General features: G+C 39.1%; 1 protein-coding gene across 1 annotated transcript in view; it reads right to left on the bottom strand.

The window, feature by feature from the left end:
• The window catches only part of CSMD1 (CUB and Sushi multiple domains 1), a 2,074,981-nt gene that overhangs the window by 118,284 nt on the left and 1,935,424 nt on the right, over positions 1-21,273 (bottom strand). The gene's annotated exons all lie outside the window — the stretch shown is intronic.

The following is a 21,273-nucleotide window of genomic DNA, read 5'->3' as shown; positions in this document are numbered from 1 at the left end:
TTACAGTCAGGAGCCACAGTGCCTGGCATGAATTATATTTCTAGGGCATGGGATAAGTATACACATTTTCAAAATATGAAGGATGTTAAAGGTTAATGAGAAAACAATGGAAAATGGGTCAGAATTATTTTTCTGGAAGATAAGGCTGACCAGTCTCATGCAGCTTAACCGCAGTCTGACACATTTTTTCAGAGGGTGTGGCCAGGGGAGCACGAGCGTCACACACTCATCTTCATCTCATACTGGAAAGAAAGGGGAAGGGATGAAGTAGCATCTTTATCATCACAACGTTTATTGCAGTGTTGACTCTTTGGTGTCGAAATTCCTAAGAATCAGCCGCCTCAGCTCTCAAAACTCTTCCCCTTGTATTGCTCCTCTCCCCTTCCCCAACTCATTTTCCTTAAGTCCCAGGAACTTCTGTTACAAGAAAACAGGACATAAGGAATGGATAGAGGAGGCACTCAGGGAAGATTCCCAGGGCAGATGGCAGTGTCTAGCAGAGATGTAGACCGCTTTCACGGGAAAGAGACCATGCAAAAAAGAGGCATGTGTGCAGAATAGGTTTTTTAAAGAACAAGATTTGGGGAGAATTCCGTGTAAACCCTTTCTTCTTCTTTTTTTTTTTTTGAGACGGAGTCTTGCTCTGTCTCCCAGGCTGGAATGCAGTGGCCGGATCTCAGCTCACTGCAAGCTCCGCCTCCCAGGTTCATGCCATTCTCCTGCCTCAGCCTCCCGAGTAGCTGGGACTACAGGCGCCCGCCACCTCGCCTGGCTAGTATTTTTGTATTTTTTAGTAGAGATGGGGTTTCACTGTGTTAGCCAGGCTGGTCTCGATCTCCTGACCTCGTGATCCACCCGTCTCGGCCTCCCAAAGTGCTGGGATTACAGGCTTGAGCCACCGCGCCCGGCCAATCCTTTCTTCTTAAATTTACTATGTCTGATCCAGATGTATCTACTATGAGACAAGGAAAAAATTCTCAAATGACTATATGTGACAGTCATGAAACCAACAGTCAGGCAGGCAGAGGATGACATTTCAATGATCATGTACCCACTTCAGGGGCACCCGTAAAAGAAAAGTTCTATGGTAACTAAATAAAGAGCCTTCTTTTGCTCAATCAGTATTAAAGATATTGTTCACACCATGGATTTAAATTTAGACAGTTCAAACTTTTTCCCATGTAGATTCTAATGAGAGTCTCTGTGTAACAGGATACAGCTGGAAGGGCTGGATGAAGGAATTTATATAAACACCTAATTCTACATATAAAGAAAATGACTAACCTAAGGTGACACAATGGCCTAGTAAAACCTCCGGCCAGGAGTAAATCTTATGACTCCCAACCGAGACTATTTTCTCTTTGCAAAAGCACAGGTTATCTCTGGTATTGTTGGAGTTCCTTTTGTTTTGGTTCTTTCTTTTTTATCAATATATTAAATAAATACAATGGGAAATTACCAGAGAAGTAAAAGAAAATGTATTCCCCAATAAAATCCAAACTCCTGGAAATTTCAAGGTCTAAAATGTCTCTTGTTTAAATGGATGATCAGGCATTGCAACCAACAAAAATACATGTGGGCCAGGCACAGTCGCTCACGCCTGTAATCCCAGCGTTTTAGGAGGTCGAGGCAGGAGGATTTCTTGAGTCCAGGAGTTCTACACTAGCCTGGGCAACATGGTGAAACTCTGTCTGTACCAAAAATACAAAAATTAGGCAGGAGTGGTGGCACACACCTGTGTCGCAGCTACTCGGGAGGCTGAGGGGGATGGATCACTTAAGTCCAGGAGGCAGAGGTTGCAGTGAACTGAAATTGTGCCAGTGCACTCCAGACTGGGTGACAGAGCAAGGCCCTGTCTCAAAAACAAACAAAACACATGTGCGTGTGTGTACGTGTGTGTACATGCATGTGTATGTGTGTGTACACGTGTGTGTACACACGTGTCTGTGTACGTGTATGTATGGAATACTACAATAATCCATTTGCAGTAGAAGGAAAACAAAAAACCATAGACATATAGGCATCACTTGGGGCAAAGCATTTAAAATAATAAGTAATCATCTTTGGCTCTGTGGAAGCAACAGATCCATAGGAAGACTGTTGGTATATGGAAAATGTTCATCTTAATTTCCTGAATGCAGTAAATCCCATAGACCCATCCCTTTCTTTTCTGTGTGTATCTCACGATGTTCTAGTATCGAGCTTCCTCGTCATCTTCTCTCAGACTTCACTCTGATAATCATTTGTTCCTGATCACAAGCCTTAATTTCTCTCCCACTCGCTGGCTGGAATGTGCTCAGGGTTCAGCTTCCCTAAAATTTTCATTCGGGCTGAGCACGGAATGAAATGACATTTTTCTGTCAGGTTAAATGGGAAAGATGACATTCTACAAACGCAGATGAAGCCCCATCATGAAATGATTCATACTCAGGAGACCAAAGCAGAAATTCTTTATAGCCCCTTGTTACATCTGGACGCTTATTTGAGAAGTGAATCCTGCTTGTCCAGGTCTTAAGACAACCCATTTTATGTTGCCTGATCAACAACCAGGAATCTTCTTATGGTTTTGAACCACAGTGTTTAGCCCCTTAAGTGTCTTAACAAAAGGCTATTTGGTGGGTTTAAAATAACGGTTGGCAATTGGTCAAAAGTGGAATTATAACACTTCTGCTTTAATGAAGACGCAGCATAATCCTTACGGACTAAAATCAGGCTCATGGGACGAAGACAGTTTCCTGCTAAAGTCTAGTATTCATTCATCTCTCATTTATTCCCCCAATTTTGCACGATTGCTATATGACAGGCATCCATAGATCACTTGTTTTTAAAAACTGCTAATTAGCATTGCCAGTGTAAGACACTTTCACACTTTGGAGAATTTCCTTACATTTGGTATATCCAAAGAGATTAAAATTTCTCAGTTGTTTTTTCTTTAATTGTACTAAGGTATTATTATACGTCCCAGCAGCTTAGGCAAATAATCATTTATTGATCCTGTAAAGTTATCTTTTGTTTATCAGCACAGGCCTCAAACTCAGACGTCTGAGTCAGTTCTTGTTGCGCCTCTCAATAGCAGTGTGGCTTCAGCCAAATTACTTAAGGAACGCTGTCTTCTTAAGCTCAGGTGATCAAGACCTATGTCAAAAAGTAATCATGAGGGTTCAATGAAATCATCCTTACAAAACGCGAGCCCTCTGTCCACACGACATAGGCATTCAATCCATGACAAATTAATATCATATGCAGAAAGTCGAATACTTATCATATTACATACAGGATATGTGTTGTATTACACGTACACACATAAAATTTTTACTTATTTATTTGCAAATAAAAATGTTAGTTGCAAGGATCAACTCTCTGTCATCTATTTATTAAAGAGAGCAAAGAGTAAGTTGGCTTACCTCACTTTCCTATCTCATGAGAGGTGTAACAGTTTGGTTTCAAAAAAATAAGTAGAAGAGATGTCCAGTGTCCAGTGTTGTCTGAACCTTTAATACCACGAACCCCACATGGGATTTATTATTTGCATATTTAAGATCATTCAAACAGTGGTTATTTTTGTTTCTGCAGGCTTAAAACGTTTCTCTGTTTTTTCTTTTTTTCTTTTTGAGACAAGGTCTCGCTGTCACCCAGGCTGGAGTGCAGTGGCACAATCTGGGTTCACTGCAGCCTCAACCTCCTGAGCTCAACCCATCCCCTTACCTCAGCCTCCCCAGTAGCTGGGGACTACAGGCCCAGGTCACCATGCCTGGCTATTTTTTGGAGAGACTGAGTCTCACTATGTTACCCAGGCTTGTCTTGAACTCCTGGGCTCAAGTCATCTTCCTGTCTCAGCCTCCCAAAGTGCTGGGATTATAGGCACGAGCCACCATGCCCGGCCAGCCTGAGGATTTCTGAGGATTTTTAAGTATTTCCAATGTAAGAATTTTTTATTAAAGTTATATATTTTTATATATATAAACTTTAAATATGTGTACACATGTGTTAGGATTTTTAAGTATTTCCAAAGTAAGCATATAAGAATTTTTAAATTAAAATATATATGTATATATAACTATAAATATATGTATATGTATACATATAAATGCTAATCAAAATTATAATATAAGAATATTCTAGATTACTATCTACATGGGTTCTACTATATAATATCAGTGCCTGCCATTTGCTTTTGTGTTTATAATTATGTTGGGCTAAGAAATAACAGTTAATTTTTGCAGTCTAGAGAGAAAAATATCAGAGGTAGATAATGGAGAAATCATGGGCTTGCTTCAAGTGAAGAACAAGTGACTATACAGAAAGTTCCACAAATATGAGCCATATAATGATTATATGGTAAGAAATGTTGAAAAGATTGACTCATTTTACATGCACACACACACACACTTGGTAAATACCTATGAGTATCATGTATAATTTTTCAAGTAATAATTGATTTCATAAAAACATCATCATCCTAATGGTTATTTTCCTCAACTTGAATTGTATAAGTTAAATGTGCATTTAACTTGTAAATATAACTATGTATAAATAGCTTTATGTTTGTATAATTTAGTAAGATTATAATCAAATAATTAAATTCAAAATCAGGGTCATTAAAACACCTTAGGAAACACTAACTTAAGGGAATCATCAACTATACGTGTGTTTGCAGGTATGTGTGTGTGTATGTGTATATATATGTATACACACTTCTATCTATATGTCTGAGGAAACGTATAAGTACATACGTGTAATTATATCCTATTTTATACATGATTTTACAGTTTACATAGCGTTTTCACATCATGCTTTTTTACTTATTTTTCACTACAAGCCTATTAGACACAAACCTTATTCTACGTTCTTACAGGTAAAGTTACAGATCCTAACATTTTTTATATCATTTTCCCCAAGTTTAATAGTCATTAAAAGGCTGAGGCCTCAAACTGGGTCTGCTGAATTCAGGTAGAATTTCTCATCACATTACTAAAGATGCCTGGACTATTGTAATTATGTGTTCTCAATTTTAAATCTATCAGATTAGTCTTCACTGAAGTTTTCATAATTTCATTTGCATTTTAAAAATTTATAGTGGTTCCCTATTTCCCACAACACTGAACACAAACTACATGTTTTGTCTTCAAAGCTCACCAAAACCTTCCTCTACTCTCCGTAACTTCCCACCGTGTGGCCAGCAGACCCTCGCCAAGTATCCACGCCACCCAGACAGCTTATTCTCACTTTCTTGCCTTAGTTTTCTCTGGGTTCTTCCTGTCTACCTCAAATATTCTTATTCTGCACCTATTTAAGCCTACTCTAGAGTAGAAAATTGGCTTCAACCATTGCGTCCTATTCTCATCTGATTGGTACTGCTAATGTGTGCAACTGTTTGTAATTTAGCAAGTATTTATTTAAATAAAAGTATTGCTTCACAAAGTAATATATAACTGCACTTCCTGCAGTTGTCTGTATTAAATTACCTTGTGCACTGTCTTCTTAAAATTGCTAGTACTTTAAAAATAAATATCAATGCTGCCCAACGCATCTGTAAATTCTGAGGCCCATGAAACCAGAATATTAGACCCCTATTTGTGGGCAGACAGTCAACATATACAAATATTTTGCAATCATTACAACTTGCATTACCAACTTTCTTGATATATGAAAAAAATCACTAGTTAATTTTTCAATAAACATGATCCTTTCTGAAGCTAATTGCTGACGAATTATTGCAACATACAAGGTGCTAAGACAGGAAAAACTAAAGAGACAGTTGTAGATTTACCATGCAATAAATAACAGGCCTCTAGAAAGAATGTTTGTGTCACAGCTTCTCAAACATTAATGTGCTCCTTACCCCCAGGCCATGCTGATGGCACATGTATCCTGATTGACTAGATCTGGGGGAGGGGAGGATTTGAGACTCTACTTTTCTAACAGGCTGCGTTGTCTCGTTGTCTCGGAGGAGCAAGGATTTAGACTATCCTAAATGCCCTAGGGAGGCTGCTAAGCCTCTTCCCACACACAGTTTACAAACACCTGTCATAGAATTCCCCTGCTGAGTGGCCCGTGTCCTAGCAGGATCCACACAAATGTTTCAAGTACCCTTCAGGGACCTCCCACCTCCTGCTCCATTCTGAAGGGTTTACTACCCCTTTGCTGCTTCTCTGAATGCACTTTGTTCATCAGCCAGCCCTCTCTTTAAAAGGAAGGAGTGATGTTGCATGTTGAAATGTTTGGGGAAAGGAGGATGTGTTGGTGATTTTTTTTTTTTTTTTTCAGCTAACCCTGTCCTAAAGTGATAATTCTGTTCCCCGCATGTGTCTCCGCACTATTGGATGAGACCATGGGAGACGCTGCAAGTGCAAAATGAAGGTCTCCCCATCCCATCAAAGCATATTTTAGCACAACTAATCATAATAATAGCTTGTTAAGAACTTAAAAAAAAAAAAAGGAAAAATATTAAAAGTAACATAAGCAGCAGGCACCCCAGACATCGCAAAAAACAAAACAAAACAAAACAGAAAAAGTATCCTTAAAAACCAGGATAAATGTTTACCAAAAACAGGAGGGCTTCTGTCTTTAGAAGATGACCCTTGCACTCCCTTCCCTGCACAATTTTCTCTCTGCAACAACTCATGCTTTTTAAGCAACATCCTCAGGACAGCCTCTCAGTTACCAGTTTTCAGGAAATGATTGTCAGATGGGCTGTATTCATGAGCCGCTGTGAAGGGAAAATGCTGTGGGATAAGCTGGAGAGTAGAGGAGGGGACACAGGACTCAGGGCCCAGGTGACAGGCGTACAGCTTACAGGAAGCACGTCAGGACACCCTTCAGAATTTGAAGATGGGCAGTGACACCAACTCATTTGTGACCTGATAAAACCCTCTGGCTGCCATCAGGAGATGAACTGAGAGAGGGTCCTCAGTGAGGCTGATGTAGGAAGCCCAGTAGAGCAGCCCATGAGAAAGAGTGGACTGGGAGAGGGGAAATATGTGGATGGACTTGGACCCACTGAGTAGCTGGAACCAACAGGGTGTGGGAGTCACAGGAAGGACTTTATGTGCAAGCAAGAGAGAGAAGTGATTCAAGCAGTTGGATAGACTGAGATGCTAATTTCTCAAATGGGATTCACTTCAGGGCAAGTAGATTCAGGGGAGAAAAGAGTTTCATCTTAACAGTGGGATCGTGAGGCACAGTGGTTATTGCAATTAGGCAGTTGGTATTAGGTCTGGAACTGAGAAGGAAGGGCAGGCAGCAAGTGAAGACCATGAAGTATTTCTAACATTTACTGCAACCTTGAATAAAGTACCTTCTGGCTCTTTCTATGCCTTATTCAAATTGTGATTACATAGCTAAGACTATACATACATTGAGCCTGTCCTAAAAATTACTAACAACTTTTTTTTTTTTTTTTTTTAGAGACAGAGTCTCACTCTGTCACCCAGGCTGGAGTGCAGGGCTCCATCTCAGCTCACTGTAACCTCCGTCTCCCGAGTTCAAGAGATTCTCCTGCCTCGGGCTCCTGAGTAGCTAGGATTACAGGTGTGCACCACCGTGCCCAGCTAATACTTGTATTTCTAGTAGAGACGCGGTTTCACCATGTTGGCCAGGCTGGTCTTGAACTCCTGAACTCAAGTGATCCACCCGCCTCGGGCTCCCAAAGTGCTGGGTTTATAGGCATGAGCCACTGTCTATTAACAACTTTTAAATAATAAAAAATTACTATTAGAACATACCACGCTCTTGGCTAAGAAGTTAGACTTGCTCACAGGCATGACTGTTGCAAGTTGGTTTACAAGCACTTGAAATTTGATTTCAGAGAGTTAAATTTGTGCTTCACATTCTCCATCAACTTGTTCTATGGAAACAATCAGGTATTACAAATTTGATACAGGTGATATGCCCCACTATGGTTTGAATGCATCTCCTCCAAAATTCAGTTTTCAATATGATAGTATTAAGAGATGGGGCATTTAAAAGGTGATCAGGTCATGAGAGCTCTTTCCTCGTGAACGGGATTAGGTGTCCCTGTAAAAGGGCTTTATGGAGCAGAGTCATGGCACTTTGTCCTTCTGCCTCCTGCCATGTGATGACACGGCATTCCTCTCTCCAGAGGGTGCAGCCTTTCCCAGACAGCCAAACCTGCTGGTGCCTTGACCTCGGACTTCCCAGCCTCCAGACAGTGAGAAATACATTTGTGTTCCTTACGAATTACCCAGTCTGTGGTATTCTGTTATAGTAACACAAAACGGACTAAGATACACCCATCAAAAAATTAATGTTTTAAGGTAATATTTAATAGGGGATAAAATATGTTTCAAAAATTTCTGTGCCATGTACCATAACATAGCAGTATTGTCGATACTTTGTAAGTAAAATGTCATCACCATTTTCAATGTATCGAAAAATGGAACATCATGTAATTATAGCAAGAAGAAAAGATTGAAGGTTATGATCGCTTTATTAACTTTTCTTTCAAGCAATACGTCTAAGAAGTTATTTTAGCACCATTTGAGCATCATGAGGTTTTGTGACATATTTTCAGAACACAAAGAAAATCTGGGTGTCCTGTGAAGCTTCTGTCAATTTCAGCTTCCTGTTTGTCACCTGAATGTGAACAATGGTGTGAAACCATGACCACATATGCACATATATGTGTAGGAACTAAAGATGTGTATAGTTATTTTATACTAATGTCTATAACAGGTTATAGAAACAGAATAGGATGCTTGAAAGAACATAGATTTAGATACAGCAAAGTCTGAGTTTGGGATTTGTCTGTTTGTTTATGACTTGGACAAGGTACATAAAGTAGCCAAGCCTTTGCTTCCTCACCTGTAAAACACAAATCACCACACCTCCTCAGCTGGGGTTCTTCAGCAGATGCACTGTTTACAAAGCAAAACATCTGGACCCTATTAGGCCCATAGCAAATTGTCAGATTTATTATTTCGTCATGAGAAATAATAATTTTCCTTCAGATATAATTGAAAAGAAAGCCTTCTTCAGGTTTTTAAATGAAGGTCAACTAAAAACTAAATAAACATGAAAGATTATTTTTACTTTTCATCATGATGTTCAGGACATTCACCATCAAATGTTTTCTCTGAACCCTGGATATCCCCTTATGCCACTGTCAGTGGAATTTAGGATGCACTCGAGCAAACACTGGGAGTGTCTAATCCACAGTTGGCCGGGGGTTGACAGTGTCTCCTCAATCATATGACATCTTGAGCTTACCCAAACTAGTACGGATACACATACAATAAAGCACTGACCCCAATACTCAGAAAGTCATATACACAGGAGGTACAAATGGACACAGTTACAGAGAAATCTCTGTTTCAACATTATCACCTTTATCAACACAATATCTGACATCATTGATCAAATACAAATTCCCTGTCATAATGAAAAGTTTTTCTAATTGCATTACCTCATTTAATCATGATAACACCCTATGAGGTAGATTCTGGTTTTTTTTTTTTAATTACTTGTAAGAAAAGTGGACATTAGAACATTATGCAAATCACCCAAATTCTGATGACTAGTAAATGGCTCTGTCAGGGGTCAGATCTCAGAGTGGCCAATGCCAAAGCCTGCCTCTCAGTTACTCCCCTGCGCTGTCTCTGGGCTACACCTGACATATTTCACCATATGCATATTTATCATTATTTTCAATGTCCAACTATCAATACTCAATCCATCCATCAATCAGTTAGAAATACATTTTCAAATATGATTCTGACAATGCAAAGACCACATTGAATTTGAGTATTAATGGGAATATTTCTGGGTCCTTTCTTTTTTTCTTTTTTTTCTGTTTTCCTCCCTTATCTTTGATTTCCAAAATATGTTCTTAGAATAATTAGGCACCAAGCAACATCTTACATGACGTGTAGACAACATCCAATATACCATTAATACCATGCTGAAGGCTGAGATAGAAAATAACAGCAAAAAAGGAGGCGAAGCACGGAGCCACCTCTCCACTCATGGGGATATAACTGGTCACATTGCTTTTCTTCACTATGTGTCGATGGTGCGATGTCTGGCGTTTTCAAGGAGCAAATACCAGTGACAGAAGTATTCTTCCATTTGTTTGAAAGGATAAAGAAAAGTGTGTCTGAAAATGAATGTCCATAGAGGGAACTAACGACTTGGCTTTTGCAGACACTAAAGTAAACTTAAAAACAACAACCAACAACAAAACAAAACACATTAAAAAAAAAAAATCCCACCAGCTCTGAAATGGAAAATTGAGGATAATAAGATTGAGCAAGAAGTATCTTCAGATGTTCTAAATCTCTTGAAAATATCTAGCACATCATAACCCAAGAAGAAAAAAAAGCATTTATGAATTTGAAACAGACAAAAACACTATGAAAAAGAAGGCAGCAGAATAGAGTTGGCAAATAAACAGCTAATTATTATAGTGAAAGGCTCTGGCTTGGCAAATAAAGCCTCTAGAACGTCTACTCGGGGTGAATTGGCTGCTCAGCCAAAGCTGTACAAGCAACTGATTTTTATCCATCTACTTTCAGAGTGTTGTTCAAAGGAGAGAGGTACAAACATTTTAAAATAGTCTTTTTTTAGAAATATAAAACAAAGTTTTATTCAATAAAAAGCAAATTCCTAGAGAAAAAAAGTTGTAGGAACATAAAGTGACACAGCTGTGGGTCTTATAAAACTCTAATTCGGATACCAACCACCACTGTCCTATGGAACCCAAGCGTCCTAGGGTCACTGAGCATTTAATCAATCTCGTATCCTAAGAACTTACAGAAGGATTTTATGCACGTTCTTTGTGGCTGATTTCCATGGGAATCTGCATTTTGGAGCCTATCCTCATCCTCCCTGATAAGTGGGCTTATTGAGCATGCTCTGTTAAACTAGTCAAGCCCAGAAGCACATGTTGTTTCTGATAATGAACAAGTGACTTAACCTATTTCAGCTTTAGTTTTACCATCTGCAAAATAAGAATAAAAACGATAGCAAAAACTAGGAAATAATGAGTGTTGACAAAGATGTGATAAAATTGAAACCCTTGTGTATTGTTAATAGGACTGTAAAACGATACAGCCGCTGTTGACGACCTATGGTTTTTGCCCAAAAAATTAAAAATAGAATTACCATATGATGCAGAAATTGCACTTCTGGCTAAATAACCAAAAGATTGAAAAACGTGTACACTTAAGTCCCGAGGAGCATTATTCACAATAGCTAAACTAGGGAAACAACCCAAGTGACTGCCAAGAGATGAACAGACAAACAAAATGCAGCCTCTACACACAGCGGGTTATTACTCAGTCTTAAAAAGGAAGGGAATTCTGACACACCACATGCTACAACATGATGATCTTGAAGACACTATGTGAAGTGAAGTCATCAAAAGACAAATACTACATGATTCTACTATGTGAGGTGGCTAGAGCAGTTGAATTCAGAGAGACAAAGTAAAACGACGGCTTGTAGCGGCTGGAGGAGGAGAAATGGGGACTTGTTTAATATGTGCAGAGTTTCAGTTTTGCAAGTTAGAACAGTCTCAGAGATGGTCAGTGGTGATGATTATACAACCTTGTTAATGTACTTAACACCACTGAACTGTACACTTAAAAATGAAAAATAATAACTATATGCCACAGATGCAAGGTCATTAGGATAAAGTTAGATAGGAAACGTTAAGTCTTGCTGCACAACAGTCAATCAATACTTTTCAATTTTCATCCTCTTTGATTTACAGGTGAAGAAATGAAGCAGCAAGCACAGCTCAAGCTGCCTCTTAGAAGACACAGGTTACAGAATATGTTTTCAACAAAATGAACTTTGAAGGCCTGATAAATTCTCAAAACACTGATCTGAGGTTTGGCTACATATTAATGACATGATTTCGATTTGTGTACCTGCCCAAATCTCATGCTGAATTGGAGAGGCCTGGTGGGAGGTGACTGGATCATGAAGGTGACTGTTCTCATGATAGTGAGTGAGTTCTCAGGAGATCTGATGGTTTGAAAGCCTGTGGCATTTTCCCCCAGCTCTCTCTCTCCTGCTGCCACGTGAAGAAGGGACTTGCTTCCCCTTCACTTTCTGCCATGATTGTAAGTTTCCTGAGGCCTCCCAGCCATGCTTCCTGTACAGCCTACAGAACTGTGAGTCAATTAGGCCTCTTTTCTTCATAAATTACTCAGTCTCAGGTAGTTATTTCTAGCAGTGTGAGAATGCATTAATAAAATTAATAAGAATAGTAAACACAGAAAATAAAGAAGAAACAAACATATGATTGTTTCTAAACATATGATTGGAAGATTGATAAGAATAGTGACTACAGTAAACAAACTAGCTGCTGAGAATAAAAACAACCCCTGCATTTTCTCACAGTAGGCCATTACAAATCCTTAGACAGTTTTGCAAGAAATGCTTTATTGGTTCTTTCCGGAAATGTGATTCTGATTATTTAGAAATAACCAGCATGAGGTTAAGAAATTCCAACTTAAAATCTCAATAAAGTAGGTATTAAAGACAAATTAGGGGCTTACTTTCAGAATCAAGGACCAAACATCTTTTTTTTTTTTCTTTTACACCCAGGGTATAAGCAATGTGGAAGGGAGAAAATTAGAGAACAAAACTTTGAAAACAAGTGTATTGCATGTGCACTGGAAAACATGGCTGGAGGAGTTTGCCCATGCTTCCTTCTCCAGTGGGTCAGGCTGACTTTTTATTTAATGGGAAAAGTAAACAAACAAACAGATGTACCTGGACTAGAACCTTCACAAATACATCTAAAGAGGAAATAGACCTGGAAATCCTCATTTCATAAATAAGCAAATAATGTGTCTATCATTAAATTTCAAAAAGAAAAATATATGAAAAGAAAGATATATAGTGATAGATAAATGACAGATGATAGATTAGACAGAAAGATAGGAACACACATAGAGAGGAAGACAGGAATATAATAGATAAATAGATAGATAGATAGACAGATATAGATATAGATAGGTCAGTAGATTAGGTAGGTGGGTAGATAGACAACAGAAAGATACATAGATAAATTGATAGATAAATAGGTCAGAAGAAAGATAGAAAGGTAGATGGATAGATTGCGAAATCAGTAGAGGGATGATAGGAAGATAAATACATACATACATAGATGTGTAGATACATAGATAGAAAAATGATAGCCAATAGGAATATAGGTATATATATAGAGAGAGGAAGATGATAGGAAGATGGATACATAGATGGACAGATATATAGATAGGAAAATGATAGATGATAGACACATAGATACATAGGTAGGTAGATCAATAGATAGGAAGATAGATAGATAGGAAGATGATAGGAAGATAGATGGATAGATAAAAAATGATAGATCGATTGATTAATCAATAGATTGATTGACAGGAAGACAGAGTGACAGAGAAAGATGATAGTAGATAGCCTACAAAGCATCTGATAAGTATTTTCTCAAACTATGAAAAGAAAACTAGGAGTAAACTAAAATGCACTGATAAATCGAAAGTATTAACAAGGCCGAGAAACTAGATTCCCTAGTAATAAAACACAAGTAGCAGAAACTATAAAAGCTGGCTCATTACAAAAGAAAGTGAGTAAAGAGTGTAGTTTCTACAGCTTAGAGGTTATCACCCTCTAAGCCAGCCAGAGTCTTTCTCCGAGCACTAAATAAACTATAAACACATTGGCAAATGACTGCTCAGTCATTTAAATTAAAAATTAATAATAATGGGCCAACTTTCCAACCATATTTCTGAAGGTTACAGAAAAATCGTCTATTGGCAATTACAGAAATTGCCAAAGGACAATTCAAAGGAGCGTGGGCCTGTTGATATCTGCCCCGCTTCCAAGGGCTTCTGGCTCTAGCATCCTGTGCAATTCTCTTGGTGCTTAAACTCCGTTTCATTAACTTTCCTACTACAACAGCTAAGGAAATGAAGCATTTCAATATCCAACCTCCAGTAATTATTTAAAACAGATTTAGATTCATTCAAATAAACAACTCCATGAAAATCTCATATTTTCAGCTCTATTTGAAGCTCAACATGGTCAGAGAATGAGAAGTCACACATATGAAGATACAGGGAATCAGTGAGATACAGGGAATCAGTGAGATACAGGGAATCAGTGAGATACAGGGAATCAGTGACAGAACTAAAACCAGAACTCCCTTCTTGCTGACGTTTCCATCACGCATTTGAACAGACCCTGCAGCCAACAAGAATTCATTATGCACGCAGGCAAAATGAATTGACTACATGTATTTTGAAGTAGACTCTGGGGGTCCTTTAATTCTTGAGTAATCATGGCTTCCTTGTGATATTTTGTCTTAATTTCTGAGGAATTTCAAATACAGACAGACGAGAATAATAGCTTTAGTAAAACAATAATTACCTGTTTTAAAAACACAGGACACAATCATATTTGTCAAAGAGCTCTGCAGATTCCAAATGGACTGAAGGCTGGTCATAAAGGAGATTACCAATTCTGATAATTGTATGGTAATGGAAACTCCAGGGAGAACAGAAAACTGAGCTACACAGAAAATTGGAAACTCTTATTTAAGCTCATTTCTCCACAATTCTTCTGGCCTCAAAAATGGATGGAATGAAGTGTCAGAGTTATTAACAGTTAATATGAAATTATTACTTGTAGTGTCTTTGGTCAGGCTAAGTCGGAGCTTCTAGTTAAGACAAGTTGATGGGTGTAATTAAGTTGCTAATAAAAAGGTACAGACTGATGAAAATCCACAAAGGCTTTAAGAGGTTAATTAATTTATCATTCCTCCTTCAAACTCATCTCTTTTGCTCAGCCTGTGCCAGGTGCTAAGCCTGGGGCCTGGCACAGAACAGGAGGTCAACACAATCAGTCTACGGAATGAATGGCCCCCAAGTACGTGCCTCTTGACCTGTCTGAGAGCGTCAGCCAACAAGGTGCATGACAATGTTATTCCCAGGCCCCACACGTGAGACAGGAGATACCATGATACTCTGTCTCTTATCGTGACGTTTTTCCACCATTTCCGTCATGTACAAATCATTACCAGGTGCTCTCAGTTCCTTTGTGCCTCCAATGCCCATCATTTGACCTCAGTGTCTCCCTGTACTCCAAGCGTAGCCATCTCATCATAGTCCACTGCGGCTTCCTCACAGGCTCATGCTTCTTTCAAGTTGGAGAAGAGTATGTTGGTTTACTGAAGCAAGTCCCATTTCACAAGCAGAAACATTGAATGATTTTCTCCAGGTCCACACAGACATTTAACAGTAATCTGAGAATCAGAATTTAAACCCCAGCACTCCTGATCTAAAGTGAGCTCAACTCTAATGTCACTATCCTTCGCACCATATTAATGTCTAATATATAGTATATAATACACAAATATATAACATTGATCAACATTCTTCAATTAACATATAATAAAAATTTATATTCACTAACTGGATTGTATATGAAATATACTATAATAAATGAGTGGTTTTAATAATTATAGTTTATATCAAATATTAACATTGAATAATAATAATTTTACAACTTTATGGTTTCTACCCTTGGTTCCATGTGCTGTAATTACCTAATTTATCTTACTGAATTCTCATACTAACAATATGACTCAATATTATTACCTTCCATTTTCAGGGGTCACTGTTGTCCAGAAATATTAGATGGTTTATCCAGAGTTCATCTAGTAAGGGGTAGAGCCAGACTTGAATCCAAATGTCTAACTCTGAAGTGTATGTTCCTTCCCTATAGCACAATGGCTTTTTGTTATAATAAATAAAATAAAAAATATTTTATGGTTTCCCTTTTCCTTTATATTTCTATTGAAAATGGAAATCTCACTGTGTGTGTCACTAATGCCTCAAATATTTCAGATTTTTCAAAATGGCTTGAACAGAGGTCCAAACACTGTCTCAGGTAGTTTTCACTATTTCTTTATGTGGTAATTTTCTTCTTGTCAGTTCTAAAAAATGTGAAAACTTTCTTCATAGATTTGATCATGTTCTTTTTTCTTTTTGTTTTATGTTCAATCCCACAGGCTTCAAAGAATATGTCACTTTTCCACCTAACATAATTTACTACTCACTTTTTGTAGAAAACCATGACTTTTATAGACCCTCCAAGACTCAGGGCTTCTAACAAAAAATCCCCACACTTCACATCATGGAAACTAAGGAAAAGTCTGTTGCATTCTAAATCCCTTTAATGACATAATATTAATAAATAAACACATGTGTGCATGTGTATTAGGCCATTCTTGCATTGCTATAAAGAAATACCTAGACTGGGTAATTTATAAAGACATTTAGGTGGCTCACGTTTCTGCAGACTGTACAGGAAACAAGGTGCTGGCATCTGCTTGGGTTCTGGGGAGGCCTTAGGAATCTTTCAATCATGGCAGAAGGCCAAGGGAGAGCAGGCGTCTCACACGGCCAGAACAGGAGCAAGACAGAGTTGAGGGGGAAATGCCACACACTTTTAAATGACCAGATCTTGTGGGAACTCACTATCATGAAGATAGCACTAAGTTGTGAGGGATCCACCACCGTGATCCAAACATCTCCCATCAGACATTACCCCCAGCATTGGAGAGTAAAATTCAACATGAGATTTGGGCAGGAATAAATATCCAAACTATATCATTTCTCCCCTGACCCCTCCCAATTCTCATATCCTTCTCATACTGCAAAATAAAATCATGTCTTCCCAACAGAAGCCCAAAGTCATAACTCATTCCAGTATTAAGTCTCATCTGAGACAAGGCAAATCCCTTCCACTTACGAACTTGGAAAATCAAAAATAAGTTTGTAACTTCCAAGATACAATGGAGATATAGGTATTGGGCAAACTTTCCCATTCCAATAGGGAGAAATTGGCTGAGAGAAAGGGGCTGGCCTGGGTACAGTGGCTCACACCTGTAATCCCAGCACGTTGGAAGGCCGCGGCAAGTGGATCACAAGGTTGATCGCAAGGTGGATCACAGCGCGAGACCAGCCTGGCCAACATGGCGAACACTCTGTCTCTACTAAAAATACAAAAATTAGCTGGGCGTAGTGGTGGGTACCTGTAATCCCAGCTACTTGGGAGGCTGAGGCAGGAGAATCGCTTAAAACTGGAAGGCGGAGGTTGCAGTGAGCCAAGATCACACCACTGCACTCCAGCATGGGCAACAGAGCAAGACTCTGTCTGAAAAAAAAAAAAAAGAAACAAAGAAAGGGGTTACGTGCCCCATTCAAGTTTGACACCCAGCAGGGCAGTCAGTAAATCTTAAGGCTCCAAAATAACCTCCTTTGACTCTGTCTTATATCCAGGGCTCATCACTACAAGGGCTGGTGTCCCAAGGCCTTGGGCAGCTTCGCCTCTGTAGTTTTGCAGGGAGCAGCCCCCAGGAATGCTCTCAGGAGCTGGAGTTTTGTGCCTGTGGCTTTTTCACGCTGAGGGGGCAAACTGCTTGTAGATCCACCATTCTCAGGGTCTGGAGGGCAGTGATCTCTCCTCACAGCTCCACTAAGCAGTGCCCCATTGGAGACTCTGTGTGAGGTTTCAACCCCACATTTCCCTTGGCACTGCCCTAGTAGAGGTTCTCTGTGAGTGCTCTGCACCTGCAACAGGCTTCTGCCTGGATGCCCAGGCTTTTTCATACATACTCCAAAATCTAGGTGGAGGCTATTAAGCATTCTTCTTTCTTGCATTCTGCACACCTACAGGCTTAACACCACAAGGAAGCTGTCAAGGCGTATGGCTTGCACCCTTTGGAGCAGTGGCCTGAGCTGTACCCGGGCACTTTTGATTCAAAGATGGAACCAGAGCAGCAAGGATGTGGAAAGCAGTGTCCTGAGGATGCACAGGGCAGTAGGGCCCTGGGCCTGGCCCATGAAACCATTTTCTCCCCCTAGGATTCAGGGTCTGTGATGGGAGGGTCTGCCATGAAGTTCTCTGAAATACCTTCAAGGCCTTTTGCCCACTGTTTTGGAATATTAGCACTTGGCTCCCTTTCAGTCATGCAAATTTCTCTAACAAGTAGCTGCTCCACAGCCTTCTTGAATTCCTCTTCTGAAAAAGCTTTTTTCTTCCTCTGCCATGCGGCCAGTCTGCAAATTTTTTAAACTTTTGTGCATTGCTTCCTGTTTAAATATAAATTTCAACTTTAAGTCATTTATTTGCTCCCATATTTGAACGTAGGCTGTATAAAGCAGGCAGACCACATCTGGAATGCTTTGCTGCTTCAGAATTTCTTCCATCAGATACCCTAACTCATTACTCTGAAGTTCAAAGTTCCACAGATCCCTAGGGAAGGGGCGCAATGTAGCCAAGCTCTTTGCTAACACATAACACATAACATGTAACACATATGACCTTTGCTCCTATTCCCAATAAGTCTCTCATTTCCATCTGAGACCCCATCAGCCCGGTCTTCATTGTTTGTATCACCATTAGCATTTTTGTCACAATTATTTACCCAGTCTCTAAGAAGTTACAAACTTTCCTTTATCACCCTTTCTTATGCTGAGGCTTCCAAACCCTCCCAACCTCTGTCTGCTACCCAGTTCCAAAGCTGCTTCAACATTTCCAGGTATCTTTATAGCAAGACCCCACTCCTTGGTACCAATTTTCTGTACTAGGCAATTCTTGCATTGCTATAAAGTGATACCCGAGACTGGGTAATTTATAAGAAAACGAGGTTTAATTGGCTTATGGTTCTGTGGGCTTTATAGGAAGCAAGGTGCTGGCATCTGTTCAGTTTCTGGGGAGGCCTGAGGGAGCTTTTAATCATGGCAGAAGGCCAAGGGGGAATAAGTATGTCACACTGTCACATGGCCAGAGCCGGAGCAAGAGGTAGGTGGGGGTGCCACACACCCAGATCTCAAAAACACTCATTATCATGAAGATAACACCAAGCCATGAAGGATCCACCCCCATGATCCAAACACCTCTTTCCAGGCCCACCTCCAGCTTTGGGAATTACAATTCAACATGAGATTTGGGCAGGGACAAAGATCTAAATCTAAACTATCTTAGTATGTATATAATTTCATGCTGAAAGGATCATTAAAATGTAAGTGGGAGTTGAACAGTGAGAACACATGGACACAGGGAAGGGAACATCACACACCCAGGCCCATCAGGGGGTGGGGAGCAAGAGGAGGGAAAGCATTAGGACAAATACCTAATGCAACTAATGCATGCAGGGCTGAAAACCTAGATGGCAGGTTGACAGATGCAGCAAACCACCATGGCACACGTATGCCTATGTAACAAATCTGCACATTCTGCACATGTATCCCAGAACTTAAAGTAAAATAAAAAAATAATAAAATGTACGTCTGACATACATTTTTAAAAATACAACTCAAGCCATATGCACAACAGTAATTTTCAACCTGAAGTGGATTATTTCTCACATGATTTTCAGATTTAAAAATAAATGCAATATCCATTTTCCATTTGAATGGATAAGGCTTTTTGGAAAATGTGAGCAGAAAAATTCCCATTCATCGACACCATTACAGCCACCAATTCACCTGACATCAAAACAACCTAAATGCAGACATTCCCTCTGAACTCTACTCCATGGATGCATCGCAAATATGCCATTTCATATATTAATAATTTGGTCACCAAACCTGTCCAGTTATGAAGGCAGCCTCTATCTCAGAACAGTGCACCATGTGCACAAAATTGAAACTCCTGTGCCCCTCGGTTGATCTCTACTGTTTTACTCCCCATGACACCTGGAAGCAAGCATTCCAGTAAATGAAATGCCCATGTATAACCTACTGGTTTGTTAACAGAAAACAGGCACAGTAAATGATTTTCTGGATAATGCATTTCATACAATGCTCATACAAGTTATTTTTTAGAAGAAAATCAATGGTACCTCGAAAGGTTCAAGAGTAAGAGGGAATGGTAGAGAGTCTCGAGTCTCAGGGCATCTGAGATCACTTCTTCCGGAGTCCATGTCCGCACAAATTCAAACTATTACAATTAGAGGCTGAAAGTTTTGTCTCCAAGCTTTTACATGGAAGAGTCCAATTAATGATTTTGTCTATTAACCTGACCAAACTAGAAGTATGGAGCCGAAGAATATATCAAACCAATCCACAAAACAAATGCTCTGAACAACAACAGAGATTTTAACAACAACTCTCAACTCTCAACAACTCTCAACAACAAAGATTTTAACAATTATCACCCTCTAAAAAAGCATAGCTAAGAACAAGCTTCAGAATTTTTTTTTAAATCAGAGAATAAATCAATATGCCAAGGATGTGCTATTTTAAAGAATATTATGTTAATATGAACCAGAAAATGTTCCACCAAGCTTGTCATGTCATGGTCAAAATACTTTGAAGAACACAATTCTTGGCATAGGTGTTTATGTGCATGTGTGCCTGGGTTTCCAGCCCAAATTAAAGAGCTGTTGGAACACCCTCAGATGTTTCATTTGTGGGCCTCCTTTTAATAGTGTCCCGATTTTAATTAGCACTAGGGAAGCAGATGTGGCAGAGAAACGATGCCAAGAATCTGAACTTTACATCCCCACTTGTAGTGAAGGCATGAGGTTCTTCCATTTCAATGCATGGCATCGTATTGGTTAGCACAGCTTGCCGAATATCTGAATACTTGCATATGTATATATATACATAGGTGTATGTGTGGTGCCCAGTTTTCAGTATTAATGGGAACATAAACATCATGCTAATTCTGAGTAATGCAAAACCCAGTATTTGTCTTCAAGTGTCAGACAATATTAAGAATAGACAAAATTGGTTGTGAAAAATCTCCCCAGTCAACTCTTCACCTAAGGAAAAATTAAATCATAAAATTATTTTTTTCCACTCTTTTTTGTAAAAATGAAATGCAACTCTCACAAATTCCCAATGCTATTTCTTCAAGTTTGTTAAAATGATGCTAAAGTTCTTGAATAAATACAAAATTCCTATCATCTCTGATGAAAATTTTGCAAATAGAGTGAGGAAAAGGACTTGACTGCATTTGATAGAAAAACATATTATTGTTATTTCAATTAAAGCACTATGGACTTGGCATAGGAAATCATGCACGTAAACAGAAAGAACAGAATGTCCAGAAATAGATATCCACCTACCAGATGATTTAATACAGAAAGTAGTTGGAATTTTAAATCAGTGAAAAAAAAATTAGTGGGGAAAATAATTGCCCAGCAAAGTATTTAATAAATGACACTCAGATAACTGGGTAGCCATCTGAGAGAGTGACATCTTAAAATAGGATCAAACTGAGATCAACACA

The sequence above is a fragment of the Trachypithecus francoisi genome, unplaced genomic scaffold, assembly GCF_009764315.1.
Source record: "Trachypithecus francoisi isolate TF-2019V2 unplaced genomic scaffold, Tfra_2.0 Contig01558, whole genome shotgun sequence".
Taxonomy (NCBI): Eukaryota; Metazoa; Chordata; class Mammalia; order Primates; family Cercopithecidae; genus Trachypithecus; species Trachypithecus francoisi.
This window is presented reverse-complemented; position numbering and strand designations above follow the sequence as displayed.